This window comes from Trachypithecus francoisi, unplaced genomic scaffold (genome assembly GCF_009764315.1).
Source record: "Trachypithecus francoisi isolate TF-2019V2 unplaced genomic scaffold, Tfra_2.0 Lachesis_group8, whole genome shotgun sequence".
NCBI lineage: Eukaryota > Metazoa > Chordata > Mammalia > Primates > Cercopithecidae > Trachypithecus > Trachypithecus francoisi.
Genome location: NW_022681473.1, coordinates 77,366,845 through 77,393,060, shown reverse-complemented (window position 1 = coordinate 77,393,060; position 26,216 = coordinate 77,366,845).

Sequence of the window (26,216 nt, the reverse complement as noted above, 5' to 3'; positions counted from 1 at the left end):
ACACAAGAAAGAATTCAAGGCAAATCTATAAAGTGTGAGCAAGTTTACTAAGAAAGTAAAGGAATAAAACAATGACTACTCCATAGGCAAAGCATGAGCAGCATAGGCTGCTCAACTAAGTATATTTAAACAGTTATTTCTTGATTATATGCTAAACAAGGGGTTGATTATTCATGAGTCTTCCAGGAAAGGGGTGGGCAATTCCTAGAATTCCCCTTCTTAGACCTTATAGGGTTCCTCCCTGTATTATTCAGGATTCTCTAGAGGGACAGAACTAACAGGATAGATGAATATATAAAGGAGAGTGTATTAGGAGTATTGACTCACATGATCACAAGATGAAGTTCCACAATAGGCCATCTGCAAGCTGAGGAGCAAGGAAGCCAGTCCAAGTCCCAAAATCTCAAAACCAGGGAATCCAACAGTACAGCCTTTAGTCTATAACTTAAGGCCCAAGCACCCCTGGAAAACCACTGGTGTAAGTCCAAGAGTCCAAAAGCTGAAAAACTTGGCATATGATGTTTGAGACAAGAAGCATCCAGCATGGGAGAAAATGAAAGCCAGATGACTCAGCAAGTCTGCTCTTTCCATCTTCTTTTGCATTCTTTATCCTAGCCATACTGGCAGCTGATTAGATGGTGCCCACCCAGATTGAAGGCAGGTCTGCCTCTCCCAGTCCACTGACTCAAATTTTAATCTCCTTTGGCAATGATGGCAGTGGCAGCTGGTCTGGAGGGGCCTCTGTGAAGACACCAGCTAAGCCAGGGAGGCATGGCTGAGGCTACACGCTCTGCTGGCCTGCAGGAGCCAGGAACAGCCAAGTCTTGTCCCTCGTTGGAAGGGCAGGAGCCCTGTGCTCCCAGGTGCAGCTGAAACCACCCAGCAGTGGTGCTGGACTCCGGCATCTCTACACTCTCAGGGGCCCAGGAAGCCCCCTGTCCCTGCAGGCTTGAAAGTGCCTGCTCTTACTCCCTGGCCTCTTCCCACTCCGGGCTCTGGGATGGAGCAAAGTCGTGACACTGTCACACATGGGCTGCATGTGTGTGAGTTCAGGGTGGCACTGACATGTCAGCCCCCTGACAACTCAGCCCCCTCTGGACTTTGGGTGCCCATGAGCACAGGAAGGAGGCTGGGAGGGGTTGAGGGTGGCTCAGCACAGGCCTACAGGTGCCTCTCGGCACAGCCTGAGCACCATGGACAGCATGTTGATGGCAGGAGGCAGACGGGGTGGATCCCTGGTGAAATTCTACTTTCAAACCAGAGACGGCCTGAAGCCTGGGATCCAGGCTGTCAGTTCAGGGTGTAGTTCACAGCTGGGAGTAAGAATTTATGGTGCTTTTTTCAGGCCTGCCTATGGCCATCCATGGACCAATCAGCACACACCTCCTCCCTTCTGAGCCCATAAAAACCCCAGACTCAGCCAGACTCAAGCAGACACTGGGACTACTGGCTGTGGGAAGGAGCTACCCACTTCAGGTCTTCTTGACTCCTCAGGACAACCTGCCTTTGGAAAGAGCTACCCAATGCGGGTCTCTTCTCTACTGAGAGCTGTACACTCATTGGGATGACCTGCCTGCACAAAGAAGCTACCCATTGTGGGTCTCCTGAGAACTTTTCTGTCACTCAGTGACGTTCCTCTGCATCTTGCTCACCCTCCAGTTGTCTGTTTACCTCATTCTTCCTGTACACAGGACAATAATTTCAAACTTACCAAATGATGGGACTGAAAGAGCTGTAACACAAACTGCTGAAACATGCCCCCACCACCAACCACTCACCATGTTGCAGGCAATGAGAAGGAAAGAAGAGCTGCAACCCTTCAGAGTCCAGACCTAGGGGCTCCCTGAGTGAGGGCTGTGAAACCCTCTTTGGGCTCTGTGGTTCCTGGTGTTTCCAAGCTTCTGGGAGCCACTGAATTCCCCTTGTCCAGATGCAGGTGCCCACAGTGGAAGCCACATGTGGTACATCTGGTCCAGCTGCAACCTTGCACAGAGCCAGCACCTGTGCTGGTTCCTGAAGCTGCCCACTCCACCACAGCAGCTGTGCACAGCAGCCAGACCCCATGCTTGCTCATACACACACCCCTCACTGCTCCATGCCTGGCTCAGCCTTGGAAGGTGTGGGATCTGGGCCAGTAGCACAAGCTGAGCACAGCCTGCCTGAACAAATGGGTGGAACAAGCCTAGCAGGCACCAGCAATACTCAGGCAGAAGGTGCTGCTGGCTACAGAGGTTTCCAGTTGGTGAAGTGACACTCCAAGGATCTTGTGACAACACCACCCTCACAGACACACTCAGGAACAATACTTTCCATCCTTCAATCCAGTCAAATTGACACTCAATATTAACCATCACACTCCCCTTTTTAGACCACAAAGTGTAACTTCCTGACATTGCCATGGCATTTGTAAACTGTCACGGTACTAGTGGGAGGTCTTTTAGCATGGGAATGTATTATAATTAGCATATAATGAGCAGTGAGGACAACCAAAGGTCACTTTCATAGCCATCTTTGTTTTGGTGGATTTTGGCTGCTTCTTAACTACAACCTGTTTTGTCAGCAAGGTCTTTATGACCTGTATCTTGTGCTGACTTCCTATCTCATCCTGTGACTTAGAATGCCTAGTAACCTGCAAATGCAGCCCAGTAGGTCTCAGCCTTATTTTACCAGCCCCTATTCAAGATGGAGTCTCTCTGGTTTGAACACCTCTGACACCACAACCCCCTCTCTTGGTTTCATTAATTTGCTAAAGCTCACAGAACTCAAGGAAACATATTTACTGGTTTATTATTAAGATATTACAAAGAATGTAGATGAAGATACACATACGGTGAGATATGGTGGAAGGGTTTTGAAGCTTACCTGCCCTCCCAAGGTGCACTACCCTCCAGAATCCTCTAAGTGTTTAGCTTTCAGGAAGCTCTCCAAACCCAATCCCTTTGCAATTTTTGTGGATGATTTATTATGTAGGTGAGAGTGATTAAACTGTTGGTCATTGGTGATCAATTCAACCTTCAAACTCTCTCCACTCAATGGAAGAAGGGGGGATGGGGCTAAAAGCCCCAACCCTCTAATCATGCCTTGGTTTTTCAGGTAACCAGCCCCCATCTTGAACCTACCTATGGGCTGTCAGCCATCAATCCAGCAATAGCATACAAAAAGACATCACTTTGGAGTTTCTAAGGATTTATAAGTTGTATGCCAGGAAATAGATTCAAAAACCAAACCTATATTTTATAATATCACACAGAGACATTCTGTGAAAATGCTTATAATCACTGCTTCAAGAGAAACATAAGCTAACTGGATAAGAGAGCTGATAAGATCTAAAATGTAGCTGAGTAACCTAAAATGTCTCAAATGTCCCTCATTATTGAGTTGCCTCACTTATACTAAGAGCCATCTGCACAAATAAGAGAAACAGTTATGAAACTCAGTGAATTTGTTAGTCATTTGTAAAACAGTTTTAAACAGACTTTTTTGTATATCTTTCAGAAAGCCAGTTTTCCTTTAGTTTCAGCTACTTTCTTTTCATTTTTGGTCTTTGAATTTACCTAACACATATAAATGTGTTTTCATTTAATAAAACAATATTTGGTTTTAAAAATTTACGAGCAAGTTTTCTGGTGGGATTTCAAGGCCAGCCACGATCTTCAATGTTTTATATTTTTCCTTCACACATTATCAAAATTACCACATAACTTGTAGCTTTATGCCATTCAAATACTGAATGACCTTATGTGTTACTTTTCTATTATTCCTAAATGGCTGATGGAGAAGCTGAGGCTTATGGCACCTAAGTGGCCTCAGAGATAACCTTGAGAAGGGCAGTCATTACAAATGGTGACTGGATGTACAGATGGAGAGCAGGGTAGAGAAATATTTCAGGTTTACTGAACAGCTATTTAAGCATAAGCAAAAGTACAGAACTGAGAGCAGACCCAGCTGGCCCAGGAACTAGAAAGTCTCTTTTGTAACCTAGAACTATCTAGCTTCAAGGCTCAATCTTGTAACTTTGTCTTTCAATAACAGATTTAGAACTCCTTTACCTTTGGTGAAATATGATAGGTATCTGCTTTATAACATTTTGTAAAGGAAATATGAAAATACTCCTTTATAGTACTTTTTTCCAGTAACTCTAAGCCAGGTTTTAAAATTTCTCATTATATGTAGAATCAACACATACTGAGTTTGTATCTTGTCTCTTGCTACAAATGAGCTTTATATAATAAATAACTTTGCTGAGACTTATCTCCAAAGTGGAGATAATAACATCCACTCCATACAGTTGTCAGGAGGACTAAAAGAGGTAATGTAATGTGTTATAGAAACCAAGGGAAAACTTCCCTTTCACTCTCAGAAGGTTTGCTGAAAATCAACTGACAAAAGGCAGATTAATAAGAGCAAAGATATGGAAACTCACTAGTGTGTATGGGGAGACCTAAAGAGTAATTAGCCCACTCTTCAATGGGATTTAGAAGCTTATGTACCATCTTGAGTTTTGTTATCTGAGAAACAAAAATAAATTCCTCCTTGTCAACTAAGACAGACCTTAAGGTTGAAAAAACAAAAGTTACCTACAGATCCAGGGTTCAGGGCAGCTACCATAGCAACTCCTTAAATTTCTAGGGCTACAAGAAAAACTACATTCCTGCTAAATTCTCTAACAATAGGAGCTATCAGACAACTCATCAGACCTGATTTACAACCCAGACCACTACAAGTATGATTGAACTGAGGGCCAGCTGTACAAACATTCTTTATTGATAAGCAATTGCAAACCTTAAGCCAGTTTGAGTCATCTTATAAAGGGTGTGCACAAACTGTCTTTGTGTTCTATAATTCACCTTTTGATGTAAATAGGCAAATTCAATCCAATTTTAATGCTAAACTATCCCCTCTCCTGACTTCAAAGTGAACATGGGATGTATGTTACATGTTTACCCACTGCAAACATACTTGACATCATCCCATAAATACGTGTAATATTCCCCCCCAAACATGCTGAATATTTATAACTCCACTGTGATACAGGCCCTGTGACGCATAAAACTCAACCTGTCCTTCCCCTCTTCAAAGAAAGAGCACCTTCAGTCCAGAGGCTATCTCTTCCAAGTTTGCAAACTAATATCACCAGTAAATCGCTCCTTTCTACTATTATTAGCCATCCTGATGGTGTTTTGGACAACGGGTCAAAGAATGGAACTTGTATCATGGCAAAACAGTTATGGTGGAAAAAGGTTATGGGAAGGGGACAAAAAAAGGAGACCTGGCTAGCAAAGGTGGTCTTATTATGTAGATGAAACCTCAGAGTTAATAGGTGGTGAATGTTTCTTTCAGATATTTTAAGGTGTCAGACTCTCAGTTAATCTTTCCTGGATCCAACAAGGCCCTTGGAGAAAACCTGGCTGTATCAATGCAGATTTTCTCTACAGATGCAAATCTCCCCTGACAGCTTCTTAGCTAGTCTTTTATTTGCAGCCCTTCTTAATAGCCATTTTGAACTATGTCAAGAAAAATATTTTGGGGTGATATAATCCCCAAACTGGGTTCTTCTTGCCTGCTGCACAAATAGTCAGTGCACTGAGACAGTGATGTTGCAGCAGAGAAAGAGTTTAATTATTGCAAGGCAGTTGAGCAGAAGGACAGGACACGTTTCTCAAATCCATTTTCTTGAGAGCTGCAATGCTAGGATTTTTAAGGATAATTTGGCATGGAAGGGGCTAGGAAATGGGTACTGCTGATTGGTTGGGGATTAAATCATGGAAGTTTCCAAACTGTTTTTGCATGCTGAGTCAGCCTCTGGATATGAGTCCAAGCCTGGATGGCATCAGTTGGTCCACTTGAATGTAAAAGTCTGAAAAATATCTAAAAGATTAATCATAGGTTTTGACAATAGTGATATTATTTAATAGAGCAATTGAAGAAGTTATACATCTTGTGAACTCCAGGTACATGACTCCTGAGCAGTAAGGAATTATAGAAAAACAAACTAGGGAACAACGGCTGGCTATGTTTATGCTATCTTGGCAAAATTCAGACCCCTCCCATAATCCTAACCTTATGGCCTTTCAGTAGTCTTACACAGGCAGTTTCAATCCCTAGAGGCTGGTTTGGAGAAGGGGCTATCATCTTTGCCTTAAAGTTAAACTATAAACTCAATTCCTCCTGTAGCTAGGTGGCCTGATGCCAAAGACAGCTTGTGAGGTTAGAAGCAAAATGGAGTCAGCTATGTTAGATTTCTCTCGCTGTCATACTTTTTGCAAAGGTAATTTCAATGAAATATTTTGGTTTCCTTCCTGTAAAGGAACCCAGTAAGTGCCTAGCACAAAGAAGTATTGTTTTTAGCTGGCACCAATGAACGTGGCTTTATTTGGTTATTATCACCTGTTTTTGATACCTTTCCTCCTCCTGACTTTTCATAGTTTTGCAATGTTTTTGACATCAGTAAATCACTACTATCGCCAATTCCTGGCAATCCAGCCTAAAAAAGGAAGTCAGAAATTGGAAACTTTACACCATAACTTTCAATAAATCTGTTTTTAAAGTGGTAATTAGAAGTCTAAATTCTACCAATGTTTTCAAAAATTTTAAAATGTTTTCAATTTCTTTCTAAAATTGTGCTGATACTGAAAAATCACATTAAAAATTCTGCATAGACAATTGTGTTGGAGTAAATGGCTAAACTTTGTAATACTTCCCTCCTGATATATCAGCTAAGCATTGTCACCAAGGGCAAATCTGAACTTCTTTCTAGAAGCCCATCTGCTCCCCAGAGCTTATTTTAAACCATAAGCTACTTACTCTAAGAAGGGAGGTGTTCTAACATTAAACTGAGATGTAAACAGTTTGGTGCCCCCAGTTATTTTGTGTTGTAATTTAATAGCTAGAATAATTTCAACTCTAGGAATATGTGCTTGGAGTTGAGAGGAATACAAACAATCTTGTAGTGGAAATTAGTCCAAACAATAAGTAAGCTAGGAGGCACTGGTGGTCTAAAGGAAGGAACACACAAAGGAACAGGTAAAGACTCAGATGGGAAGTAGAATCCAGCAACCAACAAACAAGTCAAGAGCTAACAATTGAGAGACTAAGAGAGGCAGGACAGAAGTCAGGAGCAAGGGCCGGGCGCGGTGGCTCAAGCCTGTAATCCCAGCACTTTGGGAGGCCGAGACGGGCGGATCACGAGGTCAGGAGATCGAGACCATCCTGGGTAACACGGTGAAACCCCGTCTCTACTAAAAAAATACAAAAACTAGCCGGCGGGTGGCGGGCGCCTGTATCCCAGCTACTCGGGAGGCTGAGGCAGGAGAATGGCGTAAACCCGGAGGCGGAGCTTGCAGTGAGCTGAATCCGGCCACTGCACTCCAGTCTGGGCGACAGAGCGAGACTCCGCCTCAAAAAAAAAAAAAAAAAAAAAGAAGTCAGGAGCAGGCTGCAGCAAAGCATGGCAGATGAGGCATTTGCTGGTACAAGGTTCTACCATCAACATCAAGAATGGCGTGAGGTTTGTATTTGACACAGCTGCCCAATGAAAGGTTCAATAAGGAGGACATAGTTTTTAGCTGGGGCTCCTAGCCAAACATTTAGTGGCCTCTTGGCTATCAAACACAAGAGGGAATTTTCAGTTTTTATCTCTCTAATCTTTCTTTGTTATCTGACAGTATTAGCCAAAGAACTAAAAACACTTATCCTTGGCTTCTGTGATCCTGAGGTCCTGATGCTAATTTCTGGCCTTTCCTTGAAGGCTCTTTAAGCTAGATCAGCCAAGCTTCTAAATATTATAATAGTATTTACTTCCCACTCTCTGGATAGTCCCCTCCATGCTTTATCTACCTTCTATGTAGAGATGCCCAGGAGATTATTATCCCTCTTAAAGCTCACTCCTGAATTCCAGTCCCCCTTATCAAGTGTTTAAAGAACATCATATGAGCATTTCATTACCCCCAGCCCATACTTTCTCCTCTCTCCCTCTCTTTCCCTTCTCTCGTCTTCCTCTTCTCCCACCCTGAATGTCCTTTGCCCTTGCCTGAATACACACACACACCTGCAAACACCTACACAAACAAAAATCCAATGTAATTTAAAACAGCGCTTCTTAAACTTCAATGTGCATACAAATCACCTGGGTGTCTTGCTACAATTCTACAGTTCACATTATGATTCAGAATTCTGGAGTGGGACCTCAAATTCTGCATTTCTAACAACTCCCAGGTTTTACTAAGCCCAAACTTAGGGTAACAAGGGTAACCAGGAACCAAGTCATTTGCATTAGATTCTCAATTCTGCCACAACTTCCCTTCCATACCCTGAGTTATTCTATTCCCCTGTTTAAGCTTCAGTGTCTCCAACTGTAAAACGAGGTGACTGGACTCAACAATTCCAGAGGTTTTTATCCACTTCTAACAGCATAGATGGAGAGTTGAAACTGAACTATAGCTACCAATATATAAGTTATTTCTGTACAATAAACCCTATGAAAAACTAACCAGGATTTAGTAGTGACGCTAAACTGAGCAGAAACAGTCTATGAAAGGTATAGTTCTAGAACATACACATTCTTAAAGGCATTGGGCTAGGGACAAAATTGGCAAAGTTAAAACACAGCGATATTTTCCAAAATAATAACAGTTTGAAATGACTTCTTTTTTCAGTGGGTTTGTAAATCAAATGATAGCCATCAGGAAGACACTTAGAGAATAATCAGTGAATAAATAGTACTGAAACAAGATAAGGTTATTCCAAGTCTAATGCTTATTTTTATGTCCTGGAAGCAAGGCATTTAGAGCTATTCTATATTTTTCCCTGGTGAGTAGATGACACACAGTTTCCATATTGGTTTTTATTTTCCTATCATGGTGGTGGAGCACAGAAAAAACAGTGCAGAACTTGGAATACTATGATTTTTGTTCAAGTCTATGTTCCGCCTCTTACTAGCTATGTCATCTTTGGTTTTTTGTGAGGGTTTTGTTGTTATTGTTGTTGTCGGTGGTGGTGGTGGTGGTGGTGGTGGTGGTGGTGGTGGTTTTGAGACAGGGTCTGGCTCTGTTACTCTCATTTTACCAATTAAAAACCATAGGCTAGGCCAGGTGCTGTGGCTCATGCCTGTAATCCCAGGCACTTTGGGAGGCCAAGGCAGGCGTATCACCTAAGGTCATGAGTTTGAGATCAGACTGGCCAACATGGTGAAACCTTATCTCTACTAAAAATACAAAAATTAGCCGGGCATGGTGCACATGCCTATAATCCCAGCTACTTAGAAGACTGAGGCAGGAAACTCACTCGAACCTGGGAGGTGGAGGTTGCAGTGAACTGAGATCGCACCATCACACTCCAGCCTGGGCAACAGAGCAAAAACCATAGGCTTGCACAGTTTGCCCTATCTTTTGTCTTGGCAAACTACAAGCCTCTGTTTTTAAACTGGTAAAACGAGGGTAGTAACAATACATATACCATTATGTTGCTTTGGGGATCAAATTAACTAATGAGAATTAAAGTTTAACAAATTTATAGAATACTATAAAAATGTGAGGAGAGAGAAAGTCTGAGAAAAGGCAGGAGGGGAGAGAGAGGAATAGTGGTAATGGTGTAAATAAGTTGAAAAAATTAATAGCTTTATATCATTTCCTCCCTAAAAATCCTTCAATTACTCCCATTACCCCCAGAAAATCATGCTTTTCAAGGGTCACCATGATCTGGCCTCTGCCTATATTTCTAGCCCATTTCATACAACATTTTGGCCTCTTTATTGACAGGTATCTGTGGAGTCTCCATGTTGAGTGAATGATTAAAATACTAAATGTGTTCTGATTTAAGAGAAAACTGGAACCACCATTGAGAATTTCCCATCATGTGTCAAACATTATATTAGTTGCTTAATTTTAACATTCATTCTGTAAAAGGTTGAGCTTGCATTTCATGGCTAATAAATAGCAGAGCTGGGATTTGAACACCTGAACCACGTTACATTTTACAGTCTCTTCCAATTATCTTGGTTCTACCAGCTATAGATGAAATAACTGAATCTGCTTCCTAATACTGTTCATTCCCCCATTTTTGCACGCTGCCTCCTCCCCTTGGTTTAAGCACAGGATTTGTCAAAATTTCCAAAGATTAGAAATGGAATACCGTTTTCATCATACACCAATAAAAACAAAACTTCTGTCATGCACTTCTGCCATATGTTGATACAATAAAATGTTTCCCCAAAGAATAACTAACAGTAGTAGAAACAATTAGGTGTATACCCCTTACATACCTAGTCAGTTTATTGTGGCATGTAGAATATTATATGTTAGATTACTAAGGTGCAATAATAGAGTGGCAACTACTGTTTTGGCACTGACTATATAGCAAAAAAGAGAGGTTTGAGGTTTGCTGAGGTTTTGCTCTGACAGAGAACTAAAAAAAATTAATTCTAATGTTTCCATACCAGTTTATTGGGTGACTTGTATACAATGATCTGATTTTGATTCATTAAATCCTCCCTCACCACTCTGCAAGGTAGTTATTGTTCTCTCCATTGACCAAATTAGAAAGCCAAGACTCAGAAGGATGACATAACTTGCCCAAGGTCACACAGCCTATAGATTCAGGGGATAGTTTTGAAATCCACAGCTAGGTCTAAATTCCTGCTCCTTTTATGATACTATGGTAGTACTCATTCATCTAACACGTGAGTATGATGAAACACCTGCTACATGCCAGCCACAGCTCTGCTCATCACATATCTTCGGGAAGCTCTGGGTTTTCTAAGATACCATTTTATTCAGATAAAGACTCAATGTCTAGTTCCCACACCTTCAAGATGACGTGTGACCTCAGAAATCAGTTTCCATTTGGACTCAGAAATTTAACAATATCTAAATACCAGCATAAGAAATGATAATAAATTTGGCGCATTTGTGGTGGAAGCTTCTCTGATTTTAGATAATATCTGTTATCACTAATTATCTAATAAAAGTGCTAACATGGCCAGGCACAGTTGCTCATGGCTGTGATCCTAGCACTTTGGGAGGCTGAGGCGGGCAGATTGCCTGAGCTCAGGAGTTCAAGACCAGCCTGGGCAACATGGTGAAACTCCATCTCTACTGAAATGCAAAAAAAAAAAGAAATTAGCCAGGTATTGTGGTGTGCACCTGTAATCCCAGCTACTCAGGAGGCTGAAGCAAGAGAATTGCTTGAACCCGGGAGGTGGAGACTGCAGTGAGCTGAGATTGTGCCACTGCACTCCAGTCTGGGCGACAGAGCAAGACTCCCTCCCTACAAAAAAAAATAGTGCTAACATGCTTAAGAAAATGGTAATTACTACTGTGTTCTTCCTGTTTTTGTCAGGCAAAAGGAAAACTCATGGCAGAGGTAGGGAGTGGGAAAAACACATTGAAGACAGAAATTAAGAACTTTTTAACTTTAAGCCACAGGTCTTTATATAAGTGCTCATTCATGCCACTGACTTATAAATTGATAGGTTACTAAGGAAACCTGGAAAATAGACCCTGGTAAAAGACAGCTTAAGGAAACCATTTTTGCTAAGAGGATGTATAGTGTGTGGTTAAGAGTATGAACACAGAAAGCAGACCACTTATCAAAACTCAGCTCTGTCACCTACTAGCTATATGACCTTGGACAAATTTTCTAACTTCCCTATACCTCAGTTTCCCATCTGAAAAATGGTGTGGAATATGACAGTATCTAGCTCACAGGCTTGCTATGAAGAGTAATAAAGTACTATGGTGAAAGAACTCGGAAGAGCACCTTATAGTCAGCACTGTGTAAGTACAAATATTACCACTCCCTTGTACAAAAACATGCAATACCAATAGGCTAGGTCCAAATTTGTCAGATTGACATTCTGAGTTCCTAAATGACATCTTCAGCTTTATTTTCCACTATTAATTTAATAGTATTTCCTAACCAATCACTATGGAGCTCTTACTATGTGCTAATCGTTGTATTAGGTGTTGGAGGTATGGAGAACATGAGATACATGCTCCTTGGACTCTCTAAACTGTTTCTCTAGTCCAGCCAGCTCAGCCTCCTTGCTACCCCTTAATATGTCATGTTTATCCTGACCTTTGTTCAAAACACCCTCTACTTGGAATGTTTGGGAACAAGTTAGGATTCTCTCTTCTGCCTAATTAAATCATATATTTTCTTTAACGTCCCCTCTTCATTGTAGCATCCTCTGACAGTTCAACTCAAAGCACTCTCACTCTTCTCACTTCCTATGTCATAGCATTTAATTAGCTACTGTCTTCTATTCTTATGGAAATATTTTCTCATACTATGGAAAGTTTTGGGCATTAAAAGTCAGAAAACCTTGAACAAAAAATCCAACTCTGCCTCTTCCTATATGTGTGACCTCTATGAAACTCAGTTACCTCATCTGCAAATGGCAAAAATAAGACTCACCTCAAAGTATCATTGTGAGGAACAAACAATGCACACAGTATGATTTCTGACATGTCAAGGCACTAAATAAATGTTGGTCTCCCCCACCTTCTCTGCACTCACATATGTCTTTCTCCCATCTAACAGGTAAGTCTTCAGCTTGGCCAACCCTGGTTGACATGTGTCTTATAGCTACAACATCACATACTCAGAGTAACATATAAATTAAGTAAGAACTCAGGAAATAATGGGGAGAAGGAAGAGAAATCTTTCCTATTGTCTAGAACTGACAGAGGACACTCAATGCTTTTCTTGAAGACATCATTCTCTTATCTACTAGCACCTACTATTAAACACTTCACATACCAAGCACTAGGTTTCCAGTGTCCCACGCCTCCACATCCACAGTAATAGCTACCAAATATTGAGCACTTAGTTTTTGCTAAGACAGTTTATATGAGATCGCTATTATTATTTCCATTTTACAGATAAGAAAACAAGCTCAAATAAGTTCAAGAATTTATTCAAAGTGACTCAGTTAGAAAGTGGCACTTCAAATACAGTGTCTTACTATAAAGTAATGATACTACTAAACTCTTGCATTACATCAAATCTAAGATGTACTTTGTTCATATTTTTACATCTCTGAAATCAAGATGAGTCATACTTGATAAGTCTTTTTTAAATTGCAATTGTTAATATTTTTTCTTAGTGGGTTATAAAAAATTGTACATTTCTCAGTGAACAGTATCTTTAACTCACCAAATATATTAATGGCACGTCTTATGTAGCAGGCATCACTCCAAACACATTCCATCTATTAACTCATGTAATCCTCACTACAATAGTTATGTAGTCATGATTATCATTTCCATCCTACAGATAAGAAGACTGAGGCATGGAGCTATTAAGTAACTTAGCCTCCTGTTAAACAAACTAGAGTGTATGGAGGATAGTATTTGAAACCCAGGCATTCTGGTTCCAGACTCTGTGATCTTAACTACATTCCATTCCCTAGTGTTATACTCTTTACCACTGTGCTACATCAGCTTTATCCACACTGCTTTTCGGTCCCATGATGTATGAGTTTTAAAGAGACAGTGGATTTCTTCTCAACTTTTCATAATTCCACAGTATGTAGCACACTGTTTTCTTTACTGCTTCATAGGCGGATGTGCAATGTATGTTTATTAAATCTAATTAATTTTAACACCAAAATCAAAAATAAAAACTCAAGCATGGAATTAATCATCTTTCAGCTTTCCTCACATGTTTATTAATTCTTTCATTTAATTTAGTAGTTCTCACTAGGGCAATTTTGCCTCCCAGGGGATATTTGTTGATATCTGGAGACCTTTGTCACAATGGAAGATGGGGGTGCTACTGGCATCTACTAGGTAGAGGCCAGGGATCATGCTAACCATCCTACAATACATAAGCTGACTCATCACAACAAAAGATTACCCAGTCCTAGATTGAGAAATCCTGAATTCATTCAATAAATATGAAGCACCTTTCTTAGCCTCATTCTTCTCATCTGTAAATCTATAAATCTAGAAGTTCATCTGATCAAAATACATTTTTAACTTGGAAGGACCCCCCACCCAATGAATAAATTCCCTTTTTGGCAATGGTATCAGATGGCCTCTAGCCTCTACCTAAACATCGTCAGAGGCCAAAAGCTTACAGACTCTGAGGAAGCTCATCCACTTCTAGAAGCATCAATTATAATTCATAATGAGCATACAGAAACATGGCTGTGATTCCGCTTAATAAAACATGAGACAAACCAGCCTCTGTTATCATGGTCCAACAAAAACAGAATTTTAAAAAATTGCCAATGGCATTTTCTAAGTGATTTTTCTTTACATCAGTCTCAGAGGTTCACCAACTACACCCTTTATTTATCCTAAATGCAATTTTCAGGGCAGATTCTTCCTGATTAATAGTAACTAGTAGCTGGTACATAATCACTAAGGATCTATTTCTTAACATGCTTTTATAGAACATGCTAATGCTAGACCACTATTTAAGGACTAATCTCACACCTCCTTAGCTGTAAGAGTCTGGCTTAGAACAGACCTGTCTGTGCAATAACTTGTGGCCACTGGAAATCCCTGGTCGGCATTTGTATTGGGGTTGCAATGACTCCCAAGGGCCAAAAGAGTTAAAGGAATGATTGGGACTTTTTCTAAGACTGTGCTGAAACTCCTTCCAAGGCTGGGGGGTCATTAGGTGCTCTGGAGGAACTCGGCACCACTTGATATTCAACGGTCACTTAAGCCAAATATAAAATTATATTTACAGCTGATGGACTCAATTTGAGCCTTCAAACTTGTAGTTATCCTATCATATTGTAAACTTATACAGGTTTGTCTAGCATTGATTTGGTTCCTCTGCATATGTGTTTTCACAATGTGCTCCCCTCGCCAGATCTTAGTTAAACCAGATTTTGCAAATTCCAAAAAAAAAATAATTCTTAGAAAGTCTAAAATGTCTGTACCCTTCACTAATTCAAATTATCAGTGGAAAGCCAATCTCAAATGAGGAAATTTCACAATTTTGAAATAGTTGTAGAATTGCCTTTGTATTACTTTCAAATGCTGTTTTCATTCATCCATGCAATGAACACTTTCGTATCCCATACCAGATTTCAAAAATACAAAGATGAACATGACAAAAATCCCTGTGCTTAGGGAATCCACAATCTACTGGAGGAGGCAAACTTGCCACCTCATGACTGCAACGGGCAGAAACACTGGATGAGGGAATCAGCAACTCTCGGGAGCTCAAGGTAGGCTTTACAGAAGAGCAGTGTCTTGAGCTCAGATTTGGAGGATTGGTAGCTGTTCCCAAGTAAACAGGCACAGCATATGCAAACACACTAAGTCTGATGGGCCAGTAATTGTCCTGGGAACCACATATCCCATCATGGCTGGCACCCACAGTCTATGTGGAGGATGAGCAAGGCCAAGTAGGGAGATACTGTGAAAGCTCTTATTTGTTTTGCTAAAAAGTTTGAACTTCATCCTGTGGGCTGAGAGCTACCAAAAGGGAAGAGACAAGGTTAGAATGGACTTTTAGAAAGATCACTGGCAAAGTGAGTAGAGCAGACCGAAACTGGGAGAGACCTACAGACTGGCATTCTGAGGTTGCAGTGATTGTATCGAGATATCCTACAAGGGAACAGGGCTTTCTACTACAATATTTGGATGAGTTGCCTGACAATGAAATCCCAGGGTTTATTTTCAATTAAACACATCAATTGCTATCACTGTACTAAGTTATAAAAGCCTTTGGAGAACAACTTTTGCTTTTATGGAGAATCAACTGAGGCCCAGGAAGGGAAATCGGTGCACTTCAATGACAGATTTGTTAGAAAAAAGCCAAAACGGGCACTCAGGGTTCTAAACAGGCAGTCCTTACCACTCTCCACCACTCTAAGATTGCTCTTATTTGTTTGTAAAGGGCTGTTTTTATCATGAGAGTAATTAAATGCCTCTCTTTTTAAGCTTCTTTCCACTTTCATTCACCTGACATTCTGTTTACCCAGTTAATTTTCACTGTGTATAAAGAAAGCCTTTCTAAAGCAGAAGTAAATTTCAGCCTACACCTTTGTCAGCCTGATGGCTGTTTCCTAATTAACTGAGTGACATGAATAAGGGTTTATTGTTATTGAGCTTTTCAAAGTCTTCTGCTTAGATTAGATTACCAAGAACCTGGCAAGAAGAATATGTGTTTCATTTTCCTAGGATCTGGAATTGACAATGGGCAGATGACAAACAGCAAGGGATTCATCACTGGGCTGCAGCACCCCAGCCTGGCAGGGTGTTTCCCAATACCTTACTAAATACTGCACTGATGCAGTGAGAACATTCCAGAAAATGGCATTGTCGGAGCAGAGTCTGAACCCAAACTTCATATATTAGTGACATCCTTTTGTGTATCTCTGAATTCAGCTTTGAGAACCTCAATGTTAGGATAGGAGAGGATTGCTTGTCCAGAGAGGAGGAAGTCAATGGCAACTGTATTAGCATTCTAATTCTCATTCATGCAGCTATGAACTGGGTGTGATTCTGTGAAGTGGGAAGTAATGAGGCTACCACAATTGCATATGCCTTATAAGCTGGTAATATAATAAAAAGAGAGAAAGAGAGGGACAGAGAGAGACAGGCACAAGAAAAGAGGGAGAAAGCACTACATAAATCCATTGAAGTGTGCAGCACAGCTTCAGCGAAGAAGAAATAAGCTAGGAATTAACATGCCTAGGGTCACTTAGAAGAACAAAGGGCCATCTACTCCTTAACCTACTTTCTTTCTGAGATCATTTTTCTCTGCCCCTCTAGTTTCCACAGGTAGGAACCTTCCATAGAGTGGCATTTAGTGCCTCTTTCAAAGGCTACCTTCAATGTGAATGCAGTGTGAAAGAGTTATTTAATTGGAGCGTTTGGGAAATGCAAATTAAAACTACAATGAGATACCACTAAACACCTATTAGAAAGCTTAAATTATAAAATTGATCATTCTAAGAGTTGGCAAGGAGGTGCAGGAACTGGAACCCTCATATGCTATTGGTGGGAATGTAAAATGGTACAACAATTGTGGAAAATAGGTTGGTAGCTTCTGAAAAAGTTAGACATGCACCTACCATATGACCCAACATTTCACTCCTATGTATTTATTCAAGAGAAATGAAAATGTATGTCCATACAAAGGTTTGAACACAACTATTCATAGCAGCTTTATCTGTAATAAGCAAAAACTGGAAACAACCTAAATATTCATCAATAGGTGAATGGATACACAAACTATGGTGTATACATACAATGGAATACTAATCAGTAATGAAAAAGACTGAACCATGGATACATGCTGACATATGGATAGATGTCAAAATAATTATCCTTAAGTAAGAGAAGACAGACAAAATGGTCTACATACTTTATGATTCTATTTATATAAAATTCTATTAAATGAAAATCTTATAAGGACAGGAAGTAGATCAATGGTTGCTTAGGGATGGAGATAAGGGAAACAGGGAGGAGCTAATGAGAGGGCTGTGTGAGAATATTTCTAGGGCTTATACTTTTGCTCATTATCTTTATTGTGGTGATAGTTTCAAGGGTAGGTACTTATATCAAAATTTACCAAACTTTACATTTTATGTATAGTTTGTCATACATAAAATATATATTAATAAAACTGTTTAAAAATACAGAAGGAAATCACTAGTCTCTGCCAAGGTCAGCCAAAGGTGACATGAGAGAGCCCACAATGCACAATTGCTTTGTCTGAAGAGCAGCACAGATGCAATCACTCTGTACGGCTCCTGGTGCCTCTCACCGTCCCCTCCCAGGAGAGAGTGAGTACTCATTCTAAACACAATGTTGCTTTCTTCGAGGTCATACTCAACTGTTCTTCTCTTCATCTCAGAAGTGCAGTAGGACAAAGTACTCCTCACCCACTACCATCCTTTTTAGGGCAACTCTCTCTGCCAACACCAGGTATTAACAGACACTGGGGGAAGAAGAGGTATCCACAGCTTTGAAAAGTTGCCAACCTCTGCTTGACACAGTTTATGCAAAGACTTTTTCTCCATGCAGTCATTTAGGTCATATCCATATGGGTGTGGGAGGGGGTCTTTAAAAAAAATATGCCAACACTGTAACCAAAAATTATTTAAAATTTTTATCAATCTCCTTTCCAACAAAAAGAGGGCCAGTGTACATATTAATGAATTAGAGTAAGATTATAGATGTCTTCACTCTAAAATAAATACCTTACTCTGCTTCCTTCTATGTAAAATCTGGAAAACTCATTAGGTAATAAATATTGCTGCCACATTCTATACCAGTTACACATAGGAAGTATAGTTGATACACCTCCAGGTGATGAGTTAATTGTTAAATACCACTTGTACATTAGTCAGGGGAAAATTAGACCAAGCTCTCAAACTAGAAACTGAGACGTTGATCATTCCAAAAATTCAGAATTCCACTGAGTACGCACAGGACCATCACTTCTCTTGATTGCTCGCAAATTACTAACCTTTAAAACTGACAGCACTCACATGTATTGAAATATCACAATGTACCCAATAAATATGGATAATTCCCATGTGTCACTTAATAATAAAAGCAAAAATATGATGGCACTTAGATTTTGAAGTGAGACATATTAATCTCAAATACATTCAGTGTAGTTTTAAAATATAGAAGTCTACCTAAGTGATGCCAAGATATGAGAGTTTATTTGTATAGTGACATTCTTATGCTGTTAAGAAAGATGAAAAAAATCAACTGATGTTTGTGGAGCAAAGGAGAGTGGTATCCCACAGTGTCGATGGACTCTCCTGATATGAGATACAGAAAAAAGACATCTTTGTTTACCTAAATTGATAGAGAAGAAATCCATCCATAAATTCATCTTGCTTACAATATGAAAAGGGCAAATTCTGTATTATCACTTTATAATGTATTCAATCACATATCCGTTTCTGAGAGCAGATGAAAAGTGGGATGCCTGAGATTCTAAATTAATTCTTTTTATTCCTTTTCAAGACATAACTTCTGTGCTGTAAAAGGTACCACTGCTCCCTTCTCATTTCTTATTTATAAGTCAAACTCCCTGTACTAATCATCTCCAGCTCTTCCCCAAAGCTAAACGATTTCAAAGAAACTGAAATTTGGCATTTCATTTACAGAGCGCCTACTGCTTCCCTCCTTACATACTCGTATTTACTTTGGAAATCAATGAAATGTATTTCAGGATAACTCCGTATACCTACCACTGTATCTGATTCTGGCTGCTAACCTAACATGTTCATCAAAATAGTCAGAACTCTGATAGCAAGTGATAGAAATCCACTAAAACTACAGAAAGAAAAAGGGTGGCAGGGCAGGTCTCAGGAATGGTTGAATTCAGCCCCTACCCTTACCTTACTCTGTGTGTGTGTGTGTGTGTGTGTGTGTGTGTGTGCGCGCGCGCGCGCGCGTGTGTGTCAGAGAGAGAGAGAGAGATTGAGAGAGTGTGTCATGTGTCATCTATGCTTTCCTCTGTGTTTTGCCTGTTCTTCCCTATAATATTATGCTTTTTCTGCAATCCTATGAACACTGCCATAAACAATTCTAGGCTTATATCCTTCAACTAATGACCAGAAAAGCAAGAAAGCTTTCTGACAAACTTCTATTCAAAAGATGCCAGGAAAGGATTCTGACTCCTCTGCCCCAAGACTGAGGTGTTATGATTTTCACTTTCCACGCAAATCACAGTTTGGGTGAAGAAAGGGGGAGGAAAAGGAGGAGGAGAAATAAAAAAGAAAAGGAAGTAGAGGGCAGGGGGAAGGAGGTTAGGACACATAACACCACTAGATGAAGAGTTGGAAACTGGAAAAACATCTACTACACTCATCGGTCTTACACTTTATTGATAACTAACATCAGAATTCACTAACATTATTTATGTGTTTAGATTTGCTTACTCAACTTTCAGACTTTTTTGACCACCACAAAATGTTAACACTGATATGTGAGCATGCTGCCATCAGTAATGGTAGGTGTCTTTATTGCATAGTCCAAAAACAAACTATTGACAACTTTATTTGAACTACAGATCAAATTTTTCTTATCTTTTACAAAATAATATGATATAGATAACATATGGAATTTATGTTTCAAATAAAATAACTCCCATTTAAAGTTTTATGCTCCCTCACTACTTCGTAGCTGCTACGACCATGAGACTTCTGCCTTCTTTGAATTTTTAATTTTAAAGAGTAAAACAGCTTCTCTCATATTTATTCTCAAAATTTTGGAGTTTGAACAGCAATTTTCCCAAATGTGCTTGTACTTAGAGTACAAATCTATAAAATCATCTTCGAAGTGGTGGATGGGGCTTTCTCTTCTGTCTTTCCCAGTTGTTTGAGAATGCTGTCAGGAGATTGGAAAAGGACGCCCTTAGTATTTGAAAAATGCAAAAGAGTCAGGGCGTGGTGGCTCACACCTGTAATCCCAGCACTTTGGGAGGCTGAGGCAGGAGTTCAAGACCAGCCTGGCCAACCTGATGAAACTCCATCTCTACTAAAAATATAAAAATTAGCTGGCCATGGTGGTGCATGCCTATAATCTCAGCTACTCAGGAGACTGAGGTGGGAGGATTGCTTGAGCTTGGTAGGCAGAGTTTGCAGTGAGCCAAGATCACACCACTACACTCACCTGCCTGGGCAACAGAGACTGAGAAAAGAAAAAGGAAAAGGAAAAAGAGCGAAAGAGAAAGAGAGAGAGAGAAAGAGAGAAAGAAAGAGAGAGAGATGGAAGGAAGGAAGGAAAGGAGGAAGGAAGGAAGGAAAGGAAGAAAGAAAGAGAGAGAAAGAGAGAGGACAGAAAGAAAGAGAGAAAGAAAGAGAGAGAAAGAAAGAGAGAGAGAGAGAGGAAGGAAGGAAGGAAGGAAGGAAGGAAGGAAGGAAGGAAGGAAAGAGAAAGAAAGAAAGAAAGAGAAAAAGAGAAAGAGAAAGAGAAAGAAAGAAGGAAGGAAGGAAGGAAGGGAAGGGAAGGGAAGGGAGGAAAGGAAGGAAGGAAGGAAGGAGGAAAGAAAGAAAGGAAGGAGGAAGGAAGGAAGGAAGGAAGGAAGGAAGGAAGGAAGGAAGGAAGGGAGAGAGAGAGAGAAAAGAAACCCTAATTCACTGACCATCACCATATGCAGTACAGTGATCTAATGGATCCTTCACCTTCCTATCTAGAGTGAAATCTCCCTTCCCCAGGGGGCATATCTGGTATATACTATGCCAGTTCACCACAAAAACTGAAACAAAATGATCCTACCCCTATTTGAAGACACCGCTAGACATCTTATTAAGTTCTATGTCAGCAGGAAGGAGCTAAAGACATTCCTGTCTGTTCTCTCTTCTAGCACAAATTATCATTATAATACCTATCTTTATATTAAAAATGTATGTTTCTTAAGGAAAACTGAAAAACACAGAAAATATTAAAATTTATGAGATAGAAGGCTTGATTCCAAGATGGCTGAATAGGAACAGCTCTGGTCCACAGATCCCAGCATGATCGATGCAGAAAATGGGTGATTTCTGCATTTCCAACTGAGGTACCTGGTTCATCTCATTGGGAAAGGTTGGACAGTGGGTGCTGCCACAGAGGGTGAGTTGAAACAGTACAGGGCATCACCTCACCCGGGAAGCACAAGGGGTCTAGAGATTTCCCTTTCCTAGTCAAGGGAAACCATGACAGACTGTACCTGGAAAAATGGGACACTTCTGCCCAAACACAATACTTTTGCCAAGGTCTTACCAACTGGCAGACAAGGAGATTCGCTCCGTTGCCTGGCTCGGTGGGTCCCATGCCCATGGAGCCTTGCTCACCACTAGTGCAGCAGTCTGAGATCAAACTGCCAGGCAGCAGCCTGACTGTGTGAGGGGCGTCCACCATTGCTGAGGCTTGAGTTGGTAAACAAAGAGGCTGGGAAGCTCGAATTGGGTGGAGCCCACTGCAGCTCAGCAAGGCCTACTGCTTCTGTAGATTCCACCTCTGTGGGCAGGGCTGAACAAAAGGCGGCAGACAACTTCTGTAGAATTAAACATCCCTGTCTGACAGCTCTGAAGAAAGCAGTGGTTCTCCCAGCATGGCACTTGAGCTCTGAAAACAGACAGCCTGCCTCCTCAAGTGGGACCCTGACTCCCGTGTAGCCTAACTGAGAGACACATCCCAGTAGGGGCCAACAGACACCTCATATAGGTAGGTGCCCCTCTGGGACGAAGCTTCCAGAGGAAGGATCAGGCAGCAATATTCACTGTTATTCTATATTTGCTCTTCTGTAGCCTCTGCTGGTGATACCCAGGCAAACAGGGTCTTCAGCAAACTCCACCAGACCTGAAGCTGAGGGACCTGACTGTTAGAAGGAAAACTAACAAAGAGAAAGGAATGGCACTAACATCAACAAAAAGGACATCTACACCAAAACCCCATCTGTAGGTCACCAACATCAAAGACCCAAGGTAGAAAAAAATCACAAAGATGGGGAGAAACCAGAGCAGAAAAGCTGAAAATTCTAAAAACCAGAGCGGAGCACCTCTTCTACTCCAAAGGATTGCAGCTTCTCACAAGCAACAGAACAAAGCTGGATGGAGAATAACTTTAATGAGTTGACAGAAGTAGGCTTCAGAAGGTCGGTAATAACAAACTTCTCTGAGCTAAAAAAGCATATTCAAACCATTGCAAGGAAGCCAAAAACCTTGAAAAAAGGTTATATGAATGGTTAACTACAATAAACAGTGTAGAGAAGACCTTAAATGACCTGATGGAGCTGAAAACCATGGCACGAGAACTTCATGATGCATGCACAAGCTTTAATAGCTGATTCGATCAAGTGGAAGAAAGTATCAGTGATTGAAGATCAAATTAATGAAATAAAGTGAGAAGAAAAGGTTAGAGAAAAAAGAGTAAAAAGAAATGAACAAAGCCTCCAAGAAATATGGGACTATGTGAAAAGAACAAATCTACATTTGATTGGCGTACCTGGAAGTGATGGGGAGAATGGAACCAAGTTGGAAAACACTCTTGAGATTATTATCAAGAGAACTCTCCCAACCTAGCAAGGCAGGCCAACATTCAAATTCAGGAAATACAGAGACCACCACAAAGAAAACCCTCGAGAAGAGCAACTCCAAGACACATAATTGTCAGATTCACCAAGGTTAAGATGAAGGAAAAAATGTTAAGGGTAGCCACAGAGAAAGGTCGTGTTACCCACAAAAGGAAGCCTATCTGACTAACAGCAGATCTTTCAGCAGAAATCCTACAAGCCAGAATGCAGAATTTCATATCCAGCCAAACTCAGCTTCATAAGTGAAGGAGAAATAAAATCCTTTACAGACAAATGCTGAGAGATTTTGTCACCACCAGGCCTGCCTTACAAGAGAGCCTGAAGGAAGCACTAAACATGGAAAGGAACAACCGGTACCAGCCACTGCAAAAACATGCCAGATTGTAAAGACCATCAATGCTATGAAGAAACTGCATTAATTAATGGGCAAAATAACTAGCTAACATCATAATGACAGAATTAAATTCACACAAAACAATATTAACTTTAAATGTAAATGGGCTAAATGCCCCAATTAAAAGACACAGACTGGCAAATTGGATAGAGTCAAGACCCATCAGTGTGCTGTATTCAGGAGACATATCTATCATGCAAAGACAGACATAGGATCAAAATAAAGGAATGGAGGAAGATCTACCAAGCAAATGGAAAGCAAACAAAAGCAGGGGTTGCAATCCTAGTCTCTGATAAAACAGACTTTAAACCAACAATGATCAAAAGAGACAAAGAAGGCAACTACATAACGGTAAAGGGATCAATTCAACAAGAAGAGCTAACTATCCTAAATATATACATACCCAATACAGGAGCACCCAGATACATAAAGCAAGTCCTTAGAGCCCTACAAAGAGACTTAGACTCCCACACAATAATAATGGGAGAATTTAACATCCTACTGTCAATATTAGATTAACGAGATGGAAGGTTAACAAGGATATCCAGGACTTGAACTCAGCTATGCACCAAGTGGACCTAATAGACATCTCCAGAACTTTCCACCCCAAAACAGAATATACATTCTTCTCAGCTCCACATCACACTTATTCCAAATTGACCACATAAATTTGAAGTAAAGCACTCCTCAGCAAAAGTAAAAGAACAGAAATCACATGAAATTGTCTCTCAGACCAGAATGCAATCAAATCAGAACTCAGGATTAAGAAACTCACTTAACATTGCACAACTACAGGGAACCTGAACAACCTACTCCTGAATGACTACTGGGTAACTAACAAAATGAAGGCAGAAATCAAGATGTTCTTGAAACCAATGAGAACAAAGACATAACATACCAAAATCTCTGAAACACATTCAAAGCAGTGTGTGGGGGAAATTTATAGCACTAAATGCCCACAAGAGAAAGCTGGAAAGATCTAAAATTGTCAATCTAACACCACAATTAAAAGAACTAGAGAAGCAAGAACAAACAAATTCAAAAGCTAGCAGAAGGCAAGAAATAACTAAGATCAGAGCAGAACTGAAGGAGATAGAGACATAAAAGTCCATTCAAAAAATCAATAAATTCAGGAGCTAGTTTTTTGAAAAGATCAACAAAATTGATAGACCACTAGCAAGACTAATAAAGAAGAGAGAAGAATCAAATAGATGCAATAAAAACTGATAAAGAGGATATCACCACTGATCCCACAGAAATACAAACTACCATCAGAGAATACTACAAACACCTCTACACAAATAAACTAGAAAACCTAGAAGAAATGGATAAATTCCTGAACACATACACCCTCCCAAGACTACACCAGGAAGAAGATGAATCTGTGAATAGACTAATAACAGGTTCTGAAATTGAGGAAATAATTAATAGCCTACAAACCAAAATAAGTCTAGGACAAGAGGGATTCAGAGCCAAATTCTACCAGAGGTACAAAGAGGAGCTGGTAACATTCCTTCTGAAAAAATTCCAGTCAATAGAAAAAGAGGGAATCCTCCCTAACTTATTACATGAGGCCAGCATCATCCTGATACCAAAGCCTGGCAGAGACACAACAGAAAATAAAAATTTTAGACCAATATCCCTGATGAACATCAATGCAAATATCCTCAATACTGGCAAACCAAATCCAGCAGCACACCATAAAGCTTATCTACCACAATCAAGTTGACTTCATCCCTGGGATGCAAGGCCAGTTCAACATATGCAAATCAATAAACGTAATCCATCACATAAACAGAACCAACAGCAAATACTACAAGATTATCTCAATAGATACAGAAAAGGCATTTGACAAAAGTCAACAGCCCTTCATGCTAAAAACTCTCAATAAACTAGGTATTGATGGAACGTATCTCAAAATAATAAGAGTTATTTATGACAAACCCACAGCCAATATCATACTGAATGGGCAAAAACTGGAAGCATTCCCTTTGAAAACTGGCACAAGACAAGGATGCCCTCTCTCACCACTCCTATTCAACATAGTGTTGCAAGTTCTGGCCAGGGCAATCAGGCAAGAGAAAGAAATAAAGGGTATTCAATTAGAAAATGAGAAAGTCAAGTTGTCCCTGTTTGCAGATGATATGATTGTATATTAGAAAACCCCATCATCTCAGCCCAAAATCTCCATCAGCTAATAACCAACTTCAGCAAAATCTCTGGTTACAAATTAATGTGCAAAAATCACGAGCATTCCTATACACCAATAACAAACAGAGAACCAAACCATGAGTGAACTCCCATTCACAATTGCTACAAAGAGAATAAAATACCTAGGAATCTAACTTACAAAGGATGTGAAGGACCTCTTCAAGGAGAACTTCAAACCACTGCTCAATGAAATAAAAGAGGATACAAACAAATGGAAAAACATTCTATGCTCATGGATAGGAAGAATCAATATAGTGAAGATGGCCATACTTCCCAAAGTAATTTATAGATTCAACGTCATCCACGTCAAGCTACCAATGACTTTCTCCACAGAACTGGAAAAAACTACTTTAAAGTTTATATTGAACCAAAATAGAATGCACATTGCCAAGACAATCCTAAGCAAAAACATAAATAAAGAAAAAAAAAAAAAAGCTGGAGGCATCATGCTACCTGACTTCAAACTATACTACAAGGCTACAGTAACCAAAACAGCATGGTACTGGTACCAAAACAGACATATAGACCAATGGAACAGAACAGAGGCCTCAAAAGTAACGCTACACATCTACAACCATCTGATCTTTGACAAACTTGATGAAAA